Source organism: Poecilia reticulata, chromosome 10, assembly GCF_904066995.2.
Source record: "Poecilia reticulata chromosome 10, P_reticulata-male-v2, whole genome shotgun sequence".
Taxonomy (NCBI): Eukaryota; Metazoa; Chordata; class Actinopteri; order Cyprinodontiformes; family Poeciliidae; genus Poecilia; species Poecilia reticulata.
In genome coordinates, this window is record NC_088839.1 from 20,910,731 (window position 1) to 20,930,516 (window position 19,786).

General features: G+C 38.4%; 1 protein-coding gene across 5 annotated transcripts in view; it reads left to right on the plus strand.

Moving 5' to 3' along the window:
* The window catches only part of LOC103471465 (protocadherin-1), a 202,408-nt gene that overhangs the window by 125,830 nt on the left and 56,792 nt on the right, over positions 1–19,786 (plus strand). The window lies entirely within an intron of this gene.

Below are 19,786 nucleotides of genomic sequence, written 5' to 3' on the forward strand. Positions count from 1 at the left end.
TGGCATTGATTTATATATTTGGTCTCACTCGCTTTTAAAACGCTGAAAATGAGCAGGAAATCCCCAAAGATCAGGTTGCATTAGATTTGGTGCAAATGCATAAGGAGCTTCCTCGTAAGAGTAGCCAAACCTCCAAACTTATGGGATAAAAAGTTAAGAGTTGGACTTTTTGTTCTTCACATCAAAAAGAGTCAGATGAGAATGTTCAGGTATCTTGTATTCAACACAATGGTATGACATTGAACATACAAAACTATTATTTATTTTTTTACATGGTTTTTAGCATAAAAAGTGAGAATGTCTGGTCTGGGTCGGTGGTAAGTTTCTGCCTGAAGTGAAGGAGTTCAAGTATCTTTGTAGCTTCTTATAAGCCAGTGGTTCTTAACCTTTTTTGAGGGACCAAACCCCCCAGTTGCATATGTGCATTCACCGAACCCTTCTTATTCCAAACCCCCAACCCCCGACACACAAAATACTTTGTGGTATTCTGATTTAGTAATGTAATTATATTAGCTGTGTTACCACCGCCACACCACTAGAGGCAGTAGCAACCCCTAAAAGATGCAACTAAGGAGCAGATTTAGACTATAGAATTTGGTAAAAACGGTGAGTTTTGCTGAAATTAAAGACAAAAGTTCAAATCCATGCTGAGAGTGGAACTCCTTCAATCAGTGCTCCTCCACAGCTCTGATTAGCTAAGCAATGTAACGTGATCCTCTGCAGCAAGTGATGGCAAAGCGGGGCGTCATCACGACTTTACACATGTGCGTCTTTACCTCCGTGGCAGAGGCTCCGCCGAACCCCGGAGACCGACTCACCGAACCCCTGGGGTTCGATCGAACCCAGGTTAAGAACCACTGTTATAAGCTATGGCTGTGACAGAGTAAAGTGGAAGATGTATAGACAGACATTAAGAAATACATAATGACTGAAAGAACATGGCACAGCACTCTGAGTAAAACCTACTCCATAGAGTGGCACAGTTCTCCTTTAGGAAATACATCATGGGCAAAACCCAGAATTCACTGGTGGTGTTACAGTATGTCAACCCTAGAATAAGTTTGAAAGGACCAAGAAGGTCCTAAAAGGTTTTCTACAGGCTACTTTCTGCTCCTGGAAACTCAGATTTGTTAAGGATTTCAACTTTTTGACCAGATGATAAATGGACTCATCTACTTTCTTAATGTACACCTTGTTAAAATATAAGATGTTGATTTGTTTTGTTTTTTGCATTTCTTCTCTGCAAATATTATTTTCTACTTTGATATTGGAGATTTTGTAAGTGCAAGTATTTCAAGATATCTTAAGCAGTGATTTTTTTTCTGCATGCAGGTTAACAGGGATTTCACTAAAAGTACCAAAACAACGGGGTATTAAAGTTAATAAATGCAAACCTATCTCCTCTCTCAAACTCATCCAGACACAACTCAGCAGCCAACACATTTCATCAGAAAGCATGATGAGATATAGAAGCAAAATGACTGCAGAACATGAATAAAAATAAGACGAACTGGAGGAGGAGGCAAATAGCTAGCTGACAATTTCAGTTTGATACGTTATATGGAAATGTATGAATGAAAAAAGTCTGAGAAAAGGAAATGGGGGAAAAATGCACGGCTGCTTTATTTATATGACAAACCCAGCAGCCGAGCAAATGGAAGTAAACCTGCGTGCGATAGGGAAACGCACAAAAGATATGAAATCTGTGGAGTGTGAAAACGCTGAAAATGTCTGGATGTATGCAGAATATGAAGCATCAGAGTTTTAGCGGGATGGAGAAGCCCCCTCGATGTGACTCAGAGGATGAATAAGGTGATGCATGAAGCACGGTGTGGAAGGAGGTGGATGGAAGAGAGGAAAGGAAAGAAGAGGTTAGAAATAGGGGAGAGAAGACGGAGGACAGGGGGATTAGACGGACGCTGGCGGGTAATCCCAGAGGAGGAGGTCGTTAGCCGGAATGGAGCTAATTAAAATGTGATTTGTGCTACAAGCAGCTTACGGCCTGCTGCACTAGAAGAAGGAGCACTGAAAAGAACAGAATCCCTCTGAAACCAGGAAAGCCAAATGTCATTTTTTTTTTAACATAGAGCTGTCCTTTAAATGTGGCTGTGTCCAGACCTCTGAATTTAATTAAGAATATTAACTTAACTATAGAGAATATTTCATGTTTTATCACTGGTCCATTTTGTCAGTCTTGTTCAATAAAGAAGCCTTCAGGATATAAAGTTTGGGGGCACATTTACCCCAAGTAGGTTTTAAAGTGAGGCGTTGGTTAGCAGTTCTAAATTATTCAGTTTAAAATGCTGAATCTTGCAGTGTTGCAACATATTCTGAATTTTTTATTATATTTAATATTATATTGTTAAGCATATAGGAAAGCCGAGTGGGGAGGTCCACATGGCTGCATCGAGTAGCTCTGCACCAAATCTGTACAGTGAATGTAAAGACAGTAACTTTAACCAGAAGTCAAGAATGAAGCTGCAGCTCTAAAGCCTCCGTAGAACTGAGTGGATCAACTGAGTTATTTATGACCCTTATGCAAGTTCAACTGCAACTTATATTTCATCGATATTTTTATACATTCATTTACAAACGTCACCACTGTTTTGTCATTTTGAATTTGGCAACAGAATTAGCATGATGGACAAACAAAACATATTTCTCAAATTTTAAACTGAAAGCATCCAAAACAAACAAAAAAAAGGAAAATATTGACATGCTCAGGGGCATAAACAAAACCTAAAATGTACTGTTTCACACAAAGGGTGTGCAAATGTGGTGTGATATCTTGTTTTAACAGCCTGCTGCAAAGTAAATACATAACAGTCCCATTGAGAAGCTCCTATATGGAACATTTATGCAAATAATTCTCTCTAAGTCCAGGAGGAAAAAAAAGATACAATTTGACACGATAAATACATCAGTTGAAATCTAAAGATGAACTAGACACAAACAAAATTTTGAGATGGGCTCGACCCTTTAACTGTCACTCTGAAAATATGTGTCATGCTGTCAGTCCACAAGTGTCGTCATGGCACTTGTGGACTTGTGTTTGGGAACCAGTGGTTTTCTCTGCTCTCACATAAACTCCCATTCATAATCTGAGACCTGGCACCAGACTTTGTGTATTTTATGCTTTTTATGTGACACCATTAACCAAATCCCAGACACTGTCTTGAGCCGTCCAATTACGCCCTTAAGATGGGATCCAAGACAAAGGTTTTTAAGGTTTTGAAGGTTATGCTATGTTAACAGAGACAGTTATTTTAGACTACTTGAATCTCTGAAGCCTACAAATAGAAGCTGCTTTTACGACAATGCGTACATAAATGACGTATGCAGGTTTTTGGGGGGGTGGTTTTCCCCAAGATTATACGTTAACTCATCAGCTTCTCCAAAGTGTGCACACATCAATTTGTGCTCTCTAAAAAAAATAAATAATCAAACAAGTTGTTTATTCATCTTCATCCTTTTCTTCCAATTCTCTTTCTCCTCCTCCTCCTCTTAGAGTCTGTTGGATATTGGATTCTGAAATGTTTCTGTGTTATATCGATTTCTGCTTACACTTCAGAGCAAGCAGCTCATATGGCTTCGACTCCAATGTTTTTTCTTTGTTTTTATTTTCTGAACACAATCAGCTTCATTTCTGCTTTTTCTTTCACTGATTCACCTGATTTTCTCCTCGTGGCCTGGAGTTAATCAAGCTAATTGAGACAGCAAGGTCAGAGGTTAAAGCTGCACGTGAATGGAAAGACTTCATGGTATACTTTTTGCAACACCGAGTCAACTTATCTGACATTTAGCATGTCTGTATCTGTTGGTGTCCGCTCAAAAGATCCAAATGTTTTGTTGCATTCTAAATTTCACGTTGAGCAGCCACTGAAGAGATTCTCCGTTTTACACAGAAATGAAGCGTTGGGTGCCAAACACTTGGGTGCCTGAGCTGGAGGAATGTTCTGAAAAGTAATGACTAACACTGGCACTTCTCTCAAAGTGTACATTTAAAACACCACGTATGTGTTCACCCACAGTAAAAAGTTAAGAAGTACTTGTCTTCTTTGCTGCATGAAGCTGATTTGGACCGAATAAGCCTGAGAGGTTCCGCTAAAGAGATGTAAAAATATCTTTAATCATGAGGGAACGTTCAGAAATAGCATTAAAGCAAATGGGATTGTTTTAAACTAGAAGTGGAAGGCTGTAATCTTCCTTTAATAGACGTTTGCTGGAGCATGAAATGCTCTTGAATCGTCCGTCATCATCACAGTCATCCATAAATAAGCACAATGAGCTGCACTGATGAGGCGTCCCGTTGATTCTTCAGCAGCAGGGAGCTCCGACACACACACAGTGAGGGATTCAGGTTTATCCAAAGAGGACAAATGACAGACCAACTGACCGGCAGCAATACATTGAATCGGCTTCCTGTGATCCGCTCGGTATGATTGGATTAAGCCATCATCCACAGCAGATGATCCGATCCACCCTTCCGCCCACACAACAGCCGGATCCCTTCTGCTCCCCTCACTCGTATAAGCAGATTTGACAGACAATGGTATTATACACTTCACCACATGTCTTTCATTAACCCAGGCAGGGTCAGCCAGGTGGTGGCGAGGCCAGGCTGGATCAGTACTCTGATCAGTACCAGAGACCTCCAGGGGTTTCCTTCTAATCTTGGCCTTTTAGGAAAAGAAGGCCAGAAGATCGTCAGTCTTGAGTTGTTGCAAAACTCCTTTTGTCCTTCATGGGAGGAGGGATGCTGGGTAGATTCTGAATTACTTAAATTAATTAAATTACATTTTTTAAATTTTTTTTTTTTTCTGTCTACATAATGAACCATATTTTTGGCAGCGCCCCACACAATTTTGCGTCTGATTGTTGTGAGTTCTTTGTCTTTTGTTTCAAAGTAAAACTTCAAACTTTTTTGAGGGTGAGGAAGTTGTGGCCTCTACTGGTCATAAACACTTAAAATATAGGGTGAATTATGTCATAAATAGTCTCATCTCTTTTGCTACAGTGATTCACAAGAGGATTCAGTTACAAACTTTAGATTATTGTTGGAATTTTATTTGATAGTCCAACACAAAGTGGTGCATAATTGTAAATGTTTTATTTTTTTAACAGTAAAAATCTAATAAGAACCAAGTAATTTTGGTCTATGCAAAATCTAAGAAATTAACTATATTGAGTCTTTTTTCTCATAAAGGGAAAATGTAAAAAAAAATGAGTTTTTGATTTACCTCTGCAAACTAATTTATTTTTATATATCCTAACATAAAATAAAAAATAAAAAAAAAACAACACACACAAAAAAACTAGAGTTTAAAACTTAAAGAAAAGCATTTCCGGCTGCAGATCTGGACGGATCGACATCCATTTTGCTCTGAATTGTCCTGAATACTGCCCTGCTGACTGGAAGGTCGCTTTACTTGTGATTCCTCCTGCTACTCTGAGCAAACTCATAGCATTTTTTTGGAGGGTCTCAGAAGTTCTTGCATTTCATGATATAAAAAGAAGAAATAAAATCAATCCAACTCTGAACAGCTTCTGTAGAGCTGAGACTTCTTTCATGCTGCTGGAGGAGAAATGCCAAAAAAAAAATAAAAAAATCACCAAAAGATATATACATTTTTCTTGTCCCAAGACAAACTCTGTGTGTGTCTCTGGTGGGCTGATGAACACGGGAGGAGATGCTGGTGTCCGGCTCCTGACCAACACAGAAGCTCCTATGGGGAAGCTGCAGCGGTGCATGTTAACATTCTCAGATTCTACAACAACAGAGCGCCGTTTGGGGATTCTGAGCGCGCTCCGTGAGCCTTCAGCTGAAGGCCGCTGCTTTCATGGCCTCAGCTCCAGAAAATCCCCCTGAACCAGCGGAGAGCTTCAGGTACAGCAGGTCCCAGTGGATGAGAACGGAGGAGGAGGCTGGTGGAATGAAGGAGAAATGGAGGAGAATGATGAGAAAGAAAGGAGAGAGCAGGTTGGAAAGAAGGAAAGGAATAAGAGGGTGTAGGAGCCGGGCAATAATGATGGGAAAAGAGAAAGAGGCTGAATAAGGAAATACCGGGAGCAAAGCGAAGCAAGGGAATAGGCAGATGAGTCGACAGGATAAGCTCGTCTGCCAGCAGGGGGCACTGGACTCATCCTTCATTACACCATCTGTTACACATTTGGCAGCTGACCCGGACAGTGAAACCCCATTCAACACACACACACACACACCAGAACATTCACTTTGGACCTCCTCTGCTGTTCAATTGCAGCAACACGTGGACATATGACCCCTGTCTGTCCACTTCGGTGTGGGATCACACATGGAGGTCTTTCACAGGTTACTAATCTGAACAAGCTGCCGGGATTCATCAGCTGATTAGGGCGCCCGTCCCTACCATCGTGCTCAACAGCACCATCTGCATGCAGAGTTAGACGTCCATCCATCCATCCATCCATCCATCCATCCATCCATCCATCCATCCATCCATCCATCCATCCATCCATCCATCCATCCATCCATCCATCCATCCATCCATCCATTTTCTTACACCCTTGTCCCTCAGTGGGGTCGGGAGGGGTCAGAGTTAGACGTGAGGCTACTAAATGTAAAGTTTACGATGAGTCAAACTGATCTCCACAACTCAGTGTAGTTTTCCCTTCACTGGTTTATGAACAGAGCAGTTGATATCTGGATTTCACCATTAGATCAGGAACATCAGCAGTGGAATGGGTGGATGAACATCCAACCTGAGATTGCTATGGATGCTGTTTACTCCAGATAGCATGCTGACTCTTTAAAACTACTCAATTAAATCCCACTTTACAGAAGTCCTCTCACTGCACTTTTCGATTCTCCCAAAGCTCCTTTTCCATAACAAAGTCACATAAATGTGCCCACATGAGGGCGACATCTTTGTCTACATGCATTATCCTTTATAAGCATATTTTTCATAAAAGGGGACATGTTTCTAGATATAGATTTAATATGTTGCTTGTAATTACTCACACATTAATGTCAGCACTGGTTTGTTGCATGCACATCCATCATCCTGGAATGTGAGGTCAGGAGTAAAACACACACACACACACACGCACGCACGCACGTATACCTCACACACACAGCAGTGTGATGGTCACCTCCCCTGCAGCGGAACAGCATTTCCTCCTCCAGAGAACAGCAAAGTCACAACTCAACAACCTTTCACTCTAGTTCCTTTCCTTCTTTCCTTTCCTCTCTTCCTTCCTTGTGCCTCCGTCCTTGAATCGGTTTGCCCAGAATAGAAGCTTGTTCAGCTTGTTAGCGACAGCAGCGGGTGTTCCTCTGTCTCTGGAGACTGAAGGGGAGGACAGCAGTGGACCACAGCTGCCTTGCCAGATGTGAGCCTACACTGTCTCTCTGCAGTCAGCTGGTGTTTGTATTGGCATGCTTTCGCCTCCTATGAATCTAAATCCATTCATCTAATAGTGTTAACTTTTCTTTAATTGAATTTGGACATCTGTAGATATTATTTTAGTAAAAGGAAGGTCCGTTTGCATGTGTGTGTGTACATGCTTACTTTTTTCTTTTCTTTGTGCGTAAATCTGTGTGTGTGTCCAGAAGATGTATATCCCCCAGTGCGTGCCACCCCAGACACGATAAGATTCATGCTTGTTCTGCTTGTGTGCAGTTTGGCTTTTAACTCATCAAATCGCCTGTGCGCTCTTAGCGATTTCCTCAAATCTGTCACCATTCTGACAGTAAGTCAATTTCCTATTTGCAGTTTGTCCTGCTCGGGATTGGTCCAGGGTGAGTTGCTTTGTCCTCATCGGAACCAATCGGGACCTCTACATTAGGTCAGATTGTCTTTAGTAAGCATCGATTAATCATTCGAGGCCTCGTTAGTACTCTATTTTTTTTCTAAGCTTTTATCTTGAAATCTATATATTTTGTTTACTTCACTGTCTGCGTGTGCATGTTAATGTATGAGCTAACTTTTGTCCTCTGGTATTGAAAATCTATCTTTAGAGGAGAGAAAAGAGCCTTTTTTTCCTTTGTCAGTGGAGGCTGCAACCTTTGCTATTCATCACTGTCATTAGAGCATCTGAAGAAAACGTATGATTGTATTTACTGCCTCTCTCTGCATGCGTCGTGGCTTCTTTTCTACCCGGACCAGGAATGGATTCGGTAGTGATGCAGCAGCTCCTTTCTCCTCAGACTTTGACCTAATTGTGGGCTCAGTCGACCGGCTGCTGAGTTTGCTTGGTCGTTTTCGAAGCTAATGTCTGTCCGGAGCTCATTAAAGCACAAAACAAGTCAGCCACATACACAAATGCGCTCTCTAATAAAGATCCAATACTTTGATTTAAAAGGACACTTTCGATACATTTTTTTTTTTTATCAGTTTTTAAGATTGTTTTTGTCTCTTTTGAAAAATTATTTACAGTAGACAGGACATGAAAAGCACACATTTTGAGTCACTCTTTTGCATTTAATCAGCAATTCTCATTATTTTGTTTAACTTTGATAAAAGGCAAGTTCTTCGTGAATCACAAGGAAATGTATACTGTGACTTAAAGTAGGTTAACATTTTGTGACACACAATATTTAAAAAAAAAACATGTTCTTTAATTGGTAAGGATAGATCAGGGAAGTAATTTTATTGCAGATGGCTGCAATAAGGTGAGCCCTTCTAGATTTATGAAATACTATTGTTCCTATTGTTAGCAATTATAGACATATGTATGTCTAAATCATTTATTTTCTGTATGTTATGAGTTCACAAGCTCCACCTCAAGCGTAATGAACATTTCACATCACTTTTTGCACATTCAATTTAAAATTTAAAGAATATTTTCATGTCATTAAATCCTCTGACAGTTGCGAATTACCTGCAAAATATTGATTAGCATTTACTGAAATTCCATAGAATTGCAGAAATGTTAAAATTGTAATTGACTTTTTTTATTTTATTTTGAGGAACTCTAGGTGTTTAAAACATAGCTCCATTGTGCTCAAATTATCCGTTTCTTCAATATTTTTCATCTTTACAGGGCAAAAAAAAAAAAAAATTCCTTTCTCTCTGCCAGAGGATTTACAAAATTATAGTGCAATCATGTTAAAAATCTTCTTTTACATCTTTATTGTCAAGTGATTAATTGGTTAGTTGGTTGATTGATTGGTTGGTTGATCAATTGATTGACTGATTGAAGTGAAAGGGTAGATAGTGTATATTTTAATTTTAAACATAAATAACAAGACACAATCCATAATGAAAGAGATTGAATATTGAATTACCATATCGGGGATTGTGGTTTTGAAGAGCTGAAAGTGTTCAAGCTACCTTATCAGCAATATTAGAAATTATCTTAAATTAATTTAATATTGCATTTAGTTAAGAGACATCTTTGTGGTCAAATATTATGAAACTACAGCTAGCATTTTTCTTACAGTCATGGTTCATGGAAGTTCCAAACTTCCCCTTTTACCAGAGCAATATGCTCATCTCTGTCCAATCTGTGGACTGGATTTACTAACTGCTAGATTACAGCATTAAATAAAAGGAGATGAACTTGAAACATACCTTTTACTTCTCTCACTGAAAGAAATTGTTAAGAAACATAAAAGAGGGCCTATAAATTCATGGAGCATAATGTTACCAAGACAACCAGTCTTTTGTGTACGTTGTGGTAACAATATTAACCATGAACTCAAATGTTCTATACTTATTAACATATTCATACAATTTAAGTCCAGAATTTTAGAGTTAAAGTCTAAAACTAGTGTAAAATATTTGCATTTCTTACTTCAACTTGAATCAAAGTCATTGTTTTCTTTTCTGCGTACATTACCTTTTTGTTGTATTTTTAAAAGTTGAAGTCATCTTCCATGAGATAATGAGACAAATCTAACGATACTTCCAGTCAGTCTGATAAAGGTTACTACCTGTCAGTAAAACACCTTGTTTGAGCCACAGTCCTATTTTCCTTCTGTCAACTCGTTGTAACATTCTAAGTTTCAGTTGTGGGAACAATTTGTGTCCTTGTGACAGGTTGTTGGTAACAGATATTTTTATTATGTGTCTCTTGAATTTAGACGTTTTTATATTCCTTTTGGAGTCAGAGTTAAGAGCTAAAAAGCCAAACATTTCTAGCAGAGAATAGAGGTAAAACTAGGCAATGTTTTTCAAGAAAAAAATATATCTGAAAGCCATTTAGAGATCACAGAAAACTATTGATCAAGACCTCATTAAAAGATTCAATGAAAATGTATCTCAACTGAAGAAAAAAAGGGCAAAATGCCAAACCAGAAGGACTTTTGCGCACCACTGTAACCTGTATTTTCTGTGCGACTGTCATTAGCAACAGAATCAATGATGTTATCATCCTTAACCGGTCGCCTGACATTATAACTGAATGCTTCTGAAGCTCGCTCACCTCCATGAACGTTAATCAATAAAACTCTGACTCAGTCACTATTTCTCAGAAGTTTCCAGCCTAAAGCATGAGTCATTACACAAACCACCGACACGCACAGCAGGATATCATCTGGCCTCCGCAGTTCGGCTAACAGTGGAAGCTGAAGAGAAGGTGTTCACGCTAAAAAGACCAGACTGGAAGGGGGTTGGCATGGAGACCTTTGTGAAGGCAGCCCTTGCAATTCTTTCCCATCTCTTCTTTTCATCACACAAAAATATTTTTTTTTCTTCAGTTTCCTCTTTAAAAACTGGCAGAGCTGAAAAAGCTCAAGGATATCAGACAGAAAGGTGTGAGGTGCAGCCCCACCACCCAGACCCGCTGTCTGTCTGAGAATGGCTTCGGTGGGGTCACAACGTGCCGCGCGGCTCGGCACGTTGTCTGGCTTCCCTCGTCTTTGCAGTTTAGCCTCAGCGCACATACACAGACAGTGAAGCCAGGGGCGGTGTTGAGTAGGGTAGGTGTTATTGTATTAATGGTTACACACGAGAGGAAGCTGCTCAATGAACTTCCTGTTTTCTGTTCTTACTAATTTGACACAGAGGCTGAAGATGAATGAAAGGAGTCAGGCAGAAGTAGCTGTGTGTCTAACCCTGAGAACAGATATTGATCCAAGCAGCACTGATGAATGTGCTGCAAGTATCCGCACCGTTTCTTGATGAAACGACTTAAAAAAATAATACGAAGAGGTGCTTTAAATTTGGTCTTACTTTGCTCGTTTTATGCATGACACTGCAAGGCAATGAAGAAAAAAACCAACAACAAATAATTAATTGGTTTTAATTACTTTAATGCACCCAGAATATCTTTTCTGTGATCTTAATCTTCAAATTCTGGTCAAAGATCAAGATTGAAAGGAAGATCAGGAGAATCCTGTATGTTAGGTACAGTGTGAAATTATTTACAAATTCGTCTGATCTTACAGGTTTTTCAAATTTTACGGATTTTCATTGGCAGACATATATTATTTTGTGTCACTAGGCGATCATAAATCAAAGCTACATGTTCTATTCTCAGAATACTTTGTATTCAACATCTGTCCCCTACTTATGTATCCTCTTGCTTAAATTATGCATTACTGCAATATCTTTGGACATTTTGTTTATGTGTCACAGCATGACCAGAGTCACCGCTATCGGTTACACAGTTCAGAATTTCCTCCATCTTAAAGTAAGTGCTGATAATGTTTTTATGACTCTCTCCACCAGAAAGTGGAAAGTTTGTCCACCGTGTCATAATGACAAAAACTTACATTGATAAACACTGATAAATTAGGGTTTGGAAGACTTCATGCATGTCAAAATCCATCCTTCAATTGCTTTTTAAAGTTTTTTATGTCAACACAAAACTTGTTGCACAACTCAGGTATATTTTAGATTTAAAAAAAATAGACCTGCTTAGGTCTAAGAAAACAGCAACGAAGTTTTGTAGATTCAGACATAACAGCTACTCGTTTCTCCTCTTTTGCTATACATCTTTTTTTTTTTTTTTTGAAGTATGCACAACCATCAGGAAAACCAAAAAGCAACATTACTCTTGCATAAAATTTCCGCACAAGGTGCAGCTTCTGCCATTAGAAAAGAACAACCAGTCTGAGCTGTCTTGGCTTCGGTGTCTTCTTCTGTTTTAAGTCTCACACTCACGGCTCCACCTGCTTTCAAAGAGCCCACCCACTCTGCAGGGAAGTGTTATAATGAACTCTGCTGCCGGTGTGATTCAGAACAGAAAGATTACCTAAGGACGGCTTCATTCTGTATGTTAAATCCTTTAAACATGGTCTGATAACGACTTCATTCCTCCTGAGAATACCCCAGGGGATAATAAAATAAACCTTAAATCATCTTCCAGTTTTTTTCCCCATCTCAATCTGTAATGTCTCTCTGTCTGTCTGCTGTTGAGTAATTTAGAAAAAGGGAAATAATTTAAAATGGGAACTGAGCAACTAAAAGTGATTGGGCCAAAGTAAAAGAAAAAAAAGAGAGAGAAGAAAAAGTGAAGAACTGAGAGAGAGCAAAACACTTAAGAGAGGAAAATCGACTTTGAAAAATGAGAAAGAGGGAGCGCCGGGTCAGAGCTTCACCAATAAAGTGAAAAGAAAGATAAAAGATTCAGCCTTGGCAAGAGAAACCGAGACGCTTTCCTGAGAGCTCTTCAGCCCGGTGGACACATCCAGCCTCCTGCTCCACTCTCCCACAGCCATTTAACTGATTTAATTCTCCAAAATGGAGTCTCTTTGTCAGTCTGAGCAGCTTTTTTTCTCAGCTGTCACATTCGAAACTCTCTTCTCAGCCTCTTCCGCAGTAAATCTGTTTAACAGCGATGCATAAAAACGGCATAAATTCAAAGGATGAGTCGTGTCAAACAGCACAACAAGCACGCTAGAACCTCATAAAGAGCCGATGTTGTCAAACACAAGGTAATGAGCTAATCCAAACCAATGATGCTGTACAGGTAGATGGACTCCCTATAAGACACAATAAATGCTTTGCTGTTATCTGTCCCCCAGATCACTCCTAACATTGATGTTTTACCTTAACATTTAACATAATTTCCACAATATTTGTGCCTACAAAAGTCATACTGTACAGTTTTTCTGTGAATAGGTTTTTAATTGTAATGATTCAGATGTTTGCTTTACACCAGTGTCCAAGTAAGCTTTTTTACACATATGGACAGATGATCACTTGTTTAAAATTGATCTATAGATATTTGTTCTACTCAGCAAACTTTAGTTAATAGCCCCTATACAACCTCAATTCATTTGCAGTTATATATTTTATTTTTTTATTTATTTATTTTTTAATTAGTGTTGTTTTGCTTTTGAACACATTCTAAATTATATCACATGCAAAAATTCCAAAATGAGGTACTTAGTTTGCATATCATTCAAATAAGGCACAACTTAGCGCAATTCACACCACTAGATGGTGGCAGTGTGCATCTAATAAAAATCTGTGTGTGTAGAAAATGTCCCACCAGTCATTAGTGGTATACATATGCCACCTCTGCACAACCACAATGTGCAACAGGGCAGAAGCAGATTAAAAGACTAACCAAAAACTTCAGATTGTGACGAAATGTTAACAAACTGTGAAGTTTCTACTCAGTGTAGCTGTCTTACAATCTGAAAGTTGAGGGTTCATCCTGCCATATGTTGATGTAGGCAACATATGGCACTTCACCATAAGCCGCCTACTGTCTGATCTAATTTAATAGTACACTCATAGCTAATAAACAAAAATAAGCATTTTAGATTTATGGTATTTACTAAAGTTGGAACACTTATGCCATGATCATAATTCAGAGAACAAGGCTGAGGTGGAAAAATAATAGTCCCATCACACAGCACTTAATCAATAACCATAATTCATCAATAGGTAGACTAAGGATTTTTTTAGGACCCCTTTGACAATCTCTACAACTTGGACCTAAATACCACTTGAGATTTTACTGTGCAGAAAACGAGCCTTGTGTTCAACTTGTCCAGGGGCAGCTTCCACTTCTTTCACCACTAAAGCATCTGAAATTGATAGTATGGCACCACATGATAGCCACATGGTGGAGGTGTGGTTGTGGTCGTATTGATGAAAATGTATTCAACAACTTTGTTGGGAAAAATAGGATTAAAAAGGAAAAAAAAAAAAATATATATATATATATATATATATATATATATATATATATATATATATATATATATATATATATATATGATTCATCTTGTTGTCAGTAATCAGTCCTAAAGTTTTATGGAGTGTAACGTGCATCAGATATTTTAGAAAAACATAAGCTGCCTTAAAGAACAGAACGTTTCAAGCGACAGCAATGCGTCTTTCATGAACACAATGAAAATACCATGGACTAAGAATAAGCAGGTATGACTATGGGACTGGGTTCCCCACAATCCTTAGCTGTCCCTTATATATAGCAAACCTGGGGAAAATATGGGGGGAAACATTAATATGCTGGACAGGAGCATACTAACCAAGCATTGTGGTTAATATGCTCTGGGTTTGCCGCCAGAACAGATTTTATTAGATGAGTTCTTACCTTTTTACTGGTGTACCCAGAGCCCAGTTAAAAGAGCAGAGATCTCACTAGCAGGCAGCAGACTTCACATCTGTCAGTGTGTTTATATGTTGTGGACAGTGTTAACAGGAAGCCTGGAGCTGTGAAAAGAGCACACAGTTGGAAAAAGTCCACAGCATTATCTCTGGCCCTGTCAGACCAAGCGCATGTTGAGCCGCACTGCCTCTTTGTTTACCTCTGAAGTTTCTCTTTTATGCGTCAAATAACACTTTCCCTGCAGTCGCATTCCTTAGAAACCTTAGAAGTCTGCAATGTCTGTGCCCATTTTTTGAAGATGTCTTTCATTTCTGTATGTATTTCATTTCACACCGCTTTTCTTTGCACGTCATTTGTGATTCACAAAGTTCAACACTCGCAAGTGACTCGTCAGTCAATACAATAACCCAGCACAGTTTTTTGTCATTCTTTGGTTTAGAGGACATTTCAAACCAAGGTCAGTCAGCCTTAAAGAAAAAAAAAATCAGGCAAAGAAGAATTGTCAGGTTAATTTACCTTTGTATGAAGAGAGAGTAAAGGTACACAAAAGCTCATAATGACTAAAGATTGCATGTCCTGTCACTTCAACTGAAAAGTCTTTTATCTGCAATGTTAGGAAAATTTCACATTCACTGCTAATTGTATAAAACATATCAATGTCAACTTGGGAACGTTCTTAATTTTAAGCAGCAGTAAATGGGGAAAAAACAATTTAAAAATCTTGACAATTTTTTCTTAATTAAGGATTAAACTTGTAATTGACTAAATGTGCATGGCAGTACAGCAATCTGTGAGTTTTGCTGTTGGTTCTTCTATATTTGAAATGCCAACTGTAATCAACCTATAGACCATAACTACAAGAATTAGGATTCTAGCGTGATGTGACCTTGCTCTGCCTTAAGCACAGAGTAAGGAGTTCCACTAACATGAGCACAGTCTCCTGTGAATCAAAATGATTTAGTTGGGGTCATTTTGATATTTGAAGGGTTTTTGGACACTGCAGACTAAGATCTTGGCCCAGATCCAGGGCTCTGGAAGGACAGTCCACATCCTTTGTGGCCTGGGATCGCCAGGACCCTCAAAGGAGACCTGGATGCTGTTGCTGATTTAAAGGGTTGTCTGATTTCTGCCCTGGACCTGTTACCTAGACCCAGTAACATATGAGTTACTGATAAGTCAGAGAACAGATGAATGGATGGTCACAATCCCTTGGAATTAATAAAGGGGACTGAAATCATGATTTAACCCTCCTGTTGTCCTCATTTTCTGTGTATAATGAAAACACATACAAATCTCGGTCATTTTGACCCGAGGACAACACCTAATTCATAAACATATCATTAATTGTATCCTTTACTTTGTTGAGGATTAGTGATTCTTAACCTCATGTTTGAAAGTTTGATTTGTCCATGTTCACCATTTTATAATCTTAAAAAATAAAGACCAAAACACAAAAGAGCAAACAGCACCAGTACTGACTGCATACAAAACAGCTCAGGGTACAACATAATTGTAATGTGTCCTTGAAGGAGAAACACATATTTATCATTTTTAACAGCTTTTAATGTGCCACAGAATTGCCTTTAGATAATGTGTAATGTCTCTTGTGGAGAGTACAGGAGAACAGAGGAGGCATTTGCAAAGATGCGTGTCTGATAAGAAATAATCTTCTCATCATGTACGAGAAGGCCAAACTGCTTGCATATTTGTATGTACAAGAAAACATCTGACCTTTACTTTGTCTGATCTTGAATTTTTCTGAACCATGCGAGGAATCTTAGTAATTTTCTTTGGTTGAACCCCTCTTTGGTCCTTTTGTGAAATAGGAAATCCCTCAGGTCTCCCCACAGTGAATAGATATATGAAATTTAGTCTGAATGTGCAACTGTTTCCGTCTTTGTTCTAGTTTTTAATTGCTGATCCGAGTTTAATCACTATTACAATTTTACTTGCCCTTTGGCTGAAAATGTTGATTTTAAAATTAATCGCTCTTGGGTCTGAATTTTTTTCCATAATGTTGGAAGAAAATAATGGGAAGTAAGAGTAAAATGTGCAGGACTATTGTTTTGCTTTCCAAATATGTAATAGAATTGTGCTGTCTCTCAATAAGTGCAATGTTATTCAACACAATTTTATTTTACTTAAATTCAATTTCTTCTCGAGTCGAAAACTGCATGGAATCTTTGAAAGTGAAGCATATTAAATAACATTTTTTGAAGTCAGAGTCCAGTAAACATCTTTTTTTTTTCACATATTTTATGCATTTCTTACTCTTCAAACATTCATACAGTCTCGTTGTAGAGGAAGTGAAAGTAAAAAAAAAGTGACCTCTTGACACAAGATTCAGCAGCTAAAAGCTGTTTCTGCAAAGCATTGTGAAGCAGAAGATCAACCTTGACATTTTTGCAATATTTTAACACAAAGTGGTTAATTAGAATCCAAATGGCTATGTAATAACTTAATTTTCATTGTGTGAACACATGTCAAGGAGCAATGTTGCTTTAATACTGGCTTTGAAACAGTGAATCAGATTTTTACTCTAGGAAATGCTGAGAGGTCAACAGAGTGCTTTGTTCTCCTGTACACAAACATTTTGTGAATCTGGAGAAGGTTTACCACCATCGATGCATTTTTGGGGGATGTTGCACAAGTGCAGGGTACCTGTGTTCCTGTAGGCCGATATCCAATCCTGCTATACCCAAAGTAAAATCATATTTTTGATAGAGATCCAAAAGTCCCTAGCACAACTTCATCTACTTCCAAGTACATGGGGAGTAACCGTGATCTGGCATTGTGTAGACTTCAATAGATTCACCCTAATGAAGGCCTCAAGCTGAAACTCATCATTCTGTCAAGCGCTTTTTTTTCCCACTATTTCAAGTGTTGCATTGGGTCTCACCTTTGTACATTCTTGTCACAGGTTAAACTTATTCCGAGTACGAGTTGAACTCATTTCGAGCTGCCATTTGTCATTGATGTTCAGGCCAAGACGATATGTGTAGTTTGCATGCTGAGCACAGGACAGCCAATATGAGATTCAGCTGTTCTAACGATGAGGTCAGAGCTGCATTTGCAGTCACCAATTGTTAGATGAGCAGAAGACAAAGAATGGATGAATGGACACATGTCAAAGTCAACATCGCATCAATTTTCAAGCAGGATTGTGCAGCTTTGTTTGTTTGAGCATCTATTGCCCCTTTTAACTGGTAAATAGCTGATTTTATTAAATTATTAATGATATTAATCACTGTAATTCATATTTTATTGCAACTAAATGAACTTGCCTATGCCATAAAATCTATATAAACAAAGTGCTTTTGCTTTTTCAAATGAGTCCTAATGAAAGAACCAAAGACCTTCGTTCTGTGCACATTTAACATGTGTCTGATCTGAACCCCGTAGGCGATCAGAACCTTTAGCTGCCCGCCAAACATCGGCGGTCTCATTTCTTATTCTCCCTGTAAATATTAGCCTACGCTAAAATTACACACAGCATGTGCCTTGGAGCTTCTTGCAACCTGGCTCTGATTCAACACTGGTGTGACCCACTTCCCAGGATCAATGACATCTGGAGGATGGAAGAGGAAGTGGGGGGAGCGAGAGAGAGAGAGAGAGAAGTAGAGAAAGGGAAGGTTGATGTCTTACAAAGTGCTTGGTAGGAGGTAACTTCTGGAGCAGGTAGCATGGAGGAGGAGGTGCTAAATCAGAACGATGTCCAACTGTGGGTTTTCTTAACAGAAGATGGCACAATGGGAGAGGGAAGGAGGAAAAGGAAGGAGTTTTTAAGAGGGAACCGATTGGAATATAGGAGGAGAAATACACTGAGGTATAAAAGATAGAGTAATGAGATGGCTCTAATTCCTTACAACTGAAATGTCAGATCTGGGTTGTGCACTTTGAAGATCTTACTTTTCCTCTGTTAAAATGCAGCCTCACTATGGTTGAAGTAATGCATGTTCACAACCCCTGAAGCTTTTCTGTGAGTGTGGGTGTCAATTCCTTTATGTCTGCAGTGCAGCGCCAGTCAACTCAAAGGTGACCGAAAGCCTCGTACGTCACAAAACACGGCAACAGAAAATTTAAACAAGTTTGCAGTAGAGCTAGGGTTCTAATGGTAGAGACAACATTCTTTTGTATGTATGCATGTATGTATGGAAATCAAAGATTTTTCCTGCAAAGTATGATGTATAATGGTTGACCCTTTCTCTGCTGGTAATAACTTAATCATTACATAATCCTCCGTCTGTCAACAATTCATTCTTGACACAATACAGAATCTCAGTAGCTGCTCAGGTAAATTTTCAAATGAATACACACCTTAGTCTCTAAAGTGCCAACAGAAAACACAGCAACATTTCTGCAACTGTACATGTTACATTATCAAACTTATAGACGGTTTTCTTAAACAGACAGGTACATTAAACAAAATGTGTCATTATCTTTCTAAAATTCACAGATCGTTCATCAAAAATGCACAAATTACTGCGGAATTCTGACTGTTTACCAAGAAATTATAGGACACTTTCAGAAAACGTAGAGCTTGTCTTGATAACAGGTTGTTTTTCCTGAAGAATTTACAAGCTATGTTTCTAAAGCTCATGCGTTGGTTTTCAAAAAAATTTACAGATTATCGTCCTTAATAAGGTTATGTTCATGTAATTTGCACATTATATTCTGAAAATGTACAAGTTATCTTTTGGAACATATAGTTTAACTTTATGAAGAACTTTGGTTGCCATAGCGACTACAAACTTCAAAATTACTTTCAAAAACTGACAGGCTGGCTGTCCATAATGTATAGGGTAAAGGGTGTTTTCCTTGAACTTAATGGCTTCTTTCAGTGTCTGGAATAATTTCTAAAGTTACTAACAATTTATTGTCTGGAGCTTATTGGTTAGTTCACAAACATCACAACCTAATCAATGATTTGCAACTTCTGATGCTATAAACGTAAAGGCTGATTTGTGTCATTCCCAAATTAATTAACACTGATAAAATTTTGTCAAACATCATAGCCGTTAGAATGATGTAGAGCTTTTGCAGTGTTTGTTTTGGTCCTCTGCTGTCAGTGTTTGAACAGCTTGGTAGTAGTTACATTAGTGAGGAACATCACACTTTCACTAATCTTCTAAAAATTACAAGGACTTGTATGTCTCCTAAACCATTGAGGTAAAAAATTCACAAAAAATAGCTTGTTTTTGATCTGATTTGTATCATGTTCTGCCATTTATGTAATGACAAATAAAATATACTAATAATATAATTTTTGATTAAT